The following is a 6,727-nucleotide window of genomic DNA, read 5'->3' on the forward strand; positions in this document are numbered from 1 at the left end:
TAAGAATAGAATATTAAAACAACTGAACCGAACCGGAAACCGTGGTTAAAAACCGAGGTTATGTATTGAACCGTGGACTAACTGTATTGTTGCATCCCTAATACATACATACATACATACATACAGAAAACCCAGAAATTATTCAGACAACTTCAACATTTCAGACATTATCACAGTTTATTTGCTGCAAGGCTCTTCAACTGCGCTGTAAAAATAATCCTAGTTTTACGGAAAATAACACTATTTTATTTTTATTTTTTTACAGTATTTTCTTATCATTTTGAATTACGTTTAAAACTATGTAAAATTACAAATAATATCTGTAAATAAACAATCTGACTGTTATTTTAGGGATTATATCATTTATGACAAATTACAGTAAAAAATATATACATTTAGTGTCTGAATAATTTTTGGTTTGACTTTATATATATATATATATACATTTATTTTATTACTAATTACCGCTTACACCTGATTTTCATTTTGAAATCAATGTTAAGTGGTCTCTTAATTTTTTTCAGAGCTGTATGAAAATCCAGTAACAGGCAACACTCCAGTAGTACTGTGTATTATTACTACACTGCTAGGCATAATTAATACTATTACACTGTAAAACTTGATTTCAGTTCACTCTGTTTACTTACTACATTAGGCCTACATCCATAGGTGGAGTTTAGGGGGGGCTGGGGGGGGCACCCCCCCCCCCAGACCAGAGCCAATTAATGCCTGCCTAGTGCTTTGAATAAAAAAATATTTTACAGAATTCTTTTTTTCTCGTTTTATTTGTCTTAGCTTATTATTTCTGTTTGTAGAATGAGTAAGATATGGCTAAATAAATTTTAATTACTGTGTTTTAAAAAAGAAGAAGCTTATTATCCCTTGCAATCGCTAAAGATCGCAAAAGATTCGAATCTCAAAGTATCGGGGCAACGTGAGTGTACTCTCATCTCGTTCTGTTCTACGCGCTGAATAAACTCTCACACTGTCTGTTGACTCTGCTACGCCAGTCAGACTCAGAAAGAAACTTCTCAGTTATGAGAATAATTTTAAACTGGCTACAAACTGGCTGCAATCTTTTCCTATTGCACATAGAGAATGATCTGACTGCAAATCTATCAGAAGGGAAGATAGTGGACATATAACTTTACGCAACTCGGAAAAAGAGGCGGCTTCTTCTGAATAGACCTTTTACGCACTTCCGCATTTTTCGAACGGAAATACGTCACTGAAGTGCATTAGAACTTCCTGTTGTCAAAGCGGCAGATACGAAAAATGTCAGAATCAAAGAGCCGCAGTTTCTGTTGTGTTCCAGGCTGTTCGTGTTCCACCCAAAAACAGCCTTACCTTTCATTTCATTCGTTTCCTGTGGATCCTACCCCAAAACCTAAGTGGATACAGGCGATCCGAAGAGAGGAAGGGAAGAGTTTTAATGTCAAAAGAGGTAGCACCTATGTCTGCAGCCGGCATTTCGCTCTGGATGACTATGTTGGTGGCTGCGTCGTTCGTCGCCTAAAAAGTGGTGTTGTCCCGAGCCTATTCCCTTGGAACAATTATACTGCTCCTTTGAGAAGGGAGTCAGTGTATGAAAGGACCGTCAAACGTCAGTCTATCCAGCAACCCTGTGAAGATAGCGACATGGTGGCTAAGGCTGTAAGGATGGATCATGACTACGTGACACACCCACCTGCAGGTAAGATTGTTCATATTGCGTAATTAACGCTTGTCAATATGTGTGTGTGTGTGTGTGTGTGCACGTTAGTGCGTGCGCGCGCCTGCCTGCGAGTGAGTGACTGAGTTAATGTGTGTGTGTGTGTGTGTGCGCGCGCGCGAATGTGACTGTGTGTGTGTGTATGAGTGAGTGTGCGTGCGTGCGTGTCTGTGTATGTGTAGCATTTATAATATATTAAAGATATATGATATAATATAATATTAATTTATTTTTATCTTTACAGGTGCTCTGGATGAGGCTTTAGATTACATACATGATTTAGAAGCCAAGTTCAAAAACACTGACCTACCACCCCCTGCTCTCTTCAGTCGATATTGTGCTTCGGACGACCAAATGCGGTTCTACACCAAATTCCCATCTGAGAGCGTTTTTACAATTTTTTGGGAGTCAATTGCACCATCTGCCCTCAGACTGGTGTACTGGACCAAAGCAAAGAGGGCAGGTGAGGAAGGCTGCCAAGATCCCAGCCCACCACGCATCATGCCATTAATAGACGAGTTCTTGATGTACTCCATGCGGGTTGCTGTTGGCATGAAGGAGCAGCTCATTGCTGACATGTTTAATGTGAGCATTGCCAGGGTCAGCAGGGTTACCATTACCTGGGCCAATTATCTGTTTATGATGCTGGGCTCACTTCCCATCTGGATAAGCAGGGAAAAGGTTAAATCCACTATGCCCCTTAAATTCCAGAGGCAATGTCCCAATGTCAGAGTGATACTGGACTGCACAGAAATTGCCCTGGAGACAGCCTCATCCCTGACCTTGCAGTCAGAAACCTTTTCAAACTATAAAAACAGGACGACATTGAAAGGGCTGATTGGAGTTGCTCCTAATGGTTTGGTGACATTCGTCTCACCCCTGTACACTGGGTGCATCTCTGATAAGGAGATCACCAGGATCAGCGGAGTCCTTCCCTTGCTGGAGCCAGGAGACGACATCATGGCAGATAAAGGGTTCCACATTCAAGACCTCCTTGCTGACGTTGGAGCTAATCTCATCATTCCACCTTTTAAGCGTTCAGCTCAATTTAGCAAGGAGGAAACAGAACAAACCCAAGCTATTGCCCGCCTCGGAATTATAGTGGAGAGAGTGATCGGTAGGGTAAAGTCTTTTCACATCTGGGACTCTCCTGTGCCGCTCACACTGATTGGCAGTGTCAATCAGATGTGGCTTAACTGCTGTGTTTTAGCCAATTATCAAGGACCTTTTTGTTTTGAAGAGTGAATGAATTGATATTTTGTATAATGTGTTAATGGTATGTAAATAATTTAGTTAAACATCAAATTAAATATAATTGGTATATTCTTAATATTTGTCTGTTGAAATGTGACTGATTTCACTAAAACATCAAATGAACAAATTAAAACAATTTTGGTCAAAATGATACATCCTTTAATTTTTTGGTATGTGTAACATCAACTGATAAATAACAACTTATTCAATAAATAACATCAAACATTTATAATAGAAAATAACAATTAAGTTTATCAACATTAAGACAGAAGTCGAAACTGATTGAATAATTAAAACTAATTATAAATAACTTTTGGTGGTCAAAACGATACATCCTTGTGTAACATCAACTGATAAATAATAACTTATTCATAACAAATTATTCAATAAATAATATGAAACATTTACAATAGAAAATAGCATTAAAGTTTATCATCAGTAAAACAGAAGGCAAAACTGATTGGTAAAGACAACATTACTGGAATTTTAGGTACGCATTCATGTATGTGCCATAATAATATAGATCTAATTTATCTTTCATTTCCGCTATGAATGAATCATCACGCCAAATTCTTTCCACAGTTAAATTTGATTGGGTATCGGTAGCAAAATCACACCACGTCAGTCCTGTGATTGCCAGTTGGCCCTGAACCTGCCAGTAGTACTTATGTGTACGCCTCAGACTGGCATGGCCTTTCTGCACCTTGAGGTGAGCAACCTGAGAAGGATCATTTTTTGTGCTGCTCTTCACCTCAACCAGGCCAAAAGGAGGCGACTCTGAAGGGTCATACACCCGACCATCTGGACTGGCCCCGAGATGTGGTGCGTCAGGGTGAATGATGAATCCTGCTGGTAGCACATTAACTTGCATCAGTTCAGAATAGTTTGCCAGCACTTCAGGCTCCACCAGCAGACCACGCTTCATTGCAGCTGTTTGCTTTGTGGAGCCTCTGATCATCTGAATAGCAGCAGACTCCTGCTCTGCACGACACGCCCTACTACAACATGCATCCCAAAAACAACTGGCAGTCAGCCTTGGTCGTCGAAGCTGTGTCCACGCAGGACATTTGGACTGCTGCTGAGTTTCTTTAGCTATCTCACTGGAGAGCTGCGGTGATACTTGAAGAGACTGCAGATGCATTAATTGCTGTAAGGTTGGGACGAAATGCAACCTGGGAAAAGTGTGCTCCATCAGAGAAAGGCATGGAAACTCTGGAGCCATGTGGTGTAGGATGACATCACTGGATTTCTTGGGTGGACAGTGATAGGACATCGGCGATCCACGAGGGACAGACCCAAATTTAGATGGTGTCAGCTCCATCTCAGAAACCCCATCCAATACAACTGCAATGAGAGGCTGGGGCTGTACCTGGCTTAATTTGCTTCCAGATGCCATCATATATGGATCTGGAAGTGGTCCTAGACAAAAGACCAAAGAGGTGCACAAGATTATTGGTCACACAAAAGAACAGTTAGACATGAGTGCCTTACTAGATTTACATTTTATTCAAAAAAATAAACAACAAAAAAATAACTCACGAAGCAACTATCAAACAGTTAACAAATGAATCACCTGTGTAAGCCTGGTACAGTGTGGACCTCAGAGCGTTCTTGCCCACTGTTTTGGGCTTTCTCACCACCAGCTCACAAGCAGGTTCAGGATGGATTCCCTTAAAAGTAAAAGACAAAGAGCAGTTACAGTCAGTAGTCACTACTAGGGGTGATTTTAAAATAATTTACAGTTGTTATAGATACACATCAGTTCTTAAATCATAATGACATGTTTATCACAAACCTACCTGTGTTCTTGGTCTGTGCCATTTTTGCAAGTCGCTTGTGCAGGCCAAGGGGAGGGGGACAGCTTGCAGACCCAGCTGCGAATAGTGTGCGGTCTGGTACAGGATGGCAACAATGTGGTTGCAGAATCCTTTACCAGCCGCACAACTGCAGGAAAAGGTTTTCAGGTCGGAACTTTCTGCCTCCAGTGATATCTAGACACAATAACAAATAGGTTACACTGAGGTCATACTTATGCTGTCATATCAATGTTAGCAATAACATGAATTATAACTTTCAGTAGGGTGACCAGATATGAGTTGGTAAAAAAAATAGCAGTGAAGAGAGTTGGTGAGTTATTTCTTCGAGAGTAATGGGTGTGCAGATTGCAAATATGATTACATTTTATATACATTTTACATTATATATATATATATATATATATATATATATATATATATATATATATATATATATATATATATACACATACATATATACATACATACATATACATACACACACACACACACACACATACATATATGTATGTGTGTGTGTATGTATATATAAATAAAATGTAGGCTGGGTGATATTGAAGAAAAATGTGATATGCAATACTTTGTTAAATTATGTGATATGATATTGCTATTAGTGTGTAAAATCTATTTAAATTAGATATTTTTAATTTTTAAATTGCAGTTCAGTCTGACTCTTGTTAAGGTAGAACAAACTCCTGGATGATTTTGATATTCCAGCAGACCCATTATTTATGTATCAAAAAGAGGACGTCTGGTCACCCTATTTTCAGTAAAGCAATAGTAAGTGAAGAAAGTGCCGCAACCGCAGCAAAAAAGAGTGAACACGCAAGAATAGGTAACTTTTTTAACTTTTGCCAACCGGCATTCTGTCTAGTCAAACCTCCAGTTTGTGAGGCTCCTCGCTCTTCCTCATTGACCTGAAGCATCTACCTCTGACTACAACCTGTCCCTGGAGTATATTTGATACTATAACCCCATGCAACAAGAAAACATTACGTTTTATCTCACATAGAAATACACAACTTCGTAACGTTCGTAAGTGACAACACAATGTTAGTAACATTTCATATTTAGCTAGTAACGTTACAGCTTCACTAAATTACTGGTTGTTATGTTATCTCATGCCATCTCACTTAAACATACACACGACATACGTTATGATATGGCTCAACGCTAACGTTAGTTGTAGAAATGTCTTCATTAACTTACCTTGGTAATTGTGGATAAACTCTTCGTGGAAGAATTTGTATCCCTTGTCCAGTTTGTTTCCTTTAGTGGACGAATGTATCTCCACACTCTTCACCACATCGGCGCTGGTGAACTTCGGAAGAAAAGTAAGGCTTGTCGAAAATAATCTAGCTGCCATTTCGCCGTCAACAAAGCTTACGCCGGAACTAGCTTTACGCTTCTCTGACGTGTTTCCGGATTTTGCGTAAAAGGTCTATTAGGTAAGGCCATTGTAATGTCAGAAGAATGGCAAGGTGCCTTATGGAGCACTGTAATCGGTTTGAAAGTCCAATCCGAATGAAAATGCTCCATATAAACATCTCAATTGGAATAAAAAAGCCCCAACCGAATAAAATTACTACGATTACTACGTGCATGCCGCGCTCACACCAGTGCTGTTGAGTGTTGACAAGAAAGTTAATTTTTCTGAGGGGTAATGTTAAACTTTTTATTTCGTAAGGAGTTATGGAGATAATGTTGGAATAATGATACAGACACAGCCTGGCTGCACCCTCATCTTGACAGCGTTTGTCCCAGGAACATTTTACTACAACTGCCCCCTGGGAGAAGAATGTATTTTTCTGAGATGATTATTACACTTTACAACACATAAATAGCTTTTATAAAACAGTAATAATTCTGGTAGTCGATGAGAGTTGCTATGGCAACCGTAAACACACTTTCCATCAGCTGTTAGAGAGGACTGTCGGTACACGAT

The 6,727-nt window shown here is 39.4% G+C and overlaps 1 long non-coding RNA gene across 1 annotated transcript; it reads right to left on the reverse strand.

Moving 5' to 3' along the window:
- Positions 1-4,544: 4,544 nt before the first annotated feature.
- Positions 4,545-6,076, reverse strand: LOC137055622 (uncharacterized). Its single transcript, XR_010900035.1, has 3 exons — positions 5,992-6,076; positions 4,765-4,956; positions 4,545-4,635 (listed from the first exon to the last, which is right to left on the reverse strand). It is a non-coding gene; the product is annotated as an uncharacterized lncRNA (long non-coding RNA).
- Positions 6,077-6,727: the final 651 nt, after the last annotated feature.

This window comes from Pseudorasbora parva, chromosome 2 (genome assembly GCF_024679245.1).
Source record: "Pseudorasbora parva isolate DD20220531a chromosome 2, ASM2467924v1, whole genome shotgun sequence".
In the NCBI taxonomy this organism is placed as follows: domain Eukaryota; kingdom Metazoa; phylum Chordata; class Actinopteri; order Cypriniformes; family Gobionidae; genus Pseudorasbora; species Pseudorasbora parva.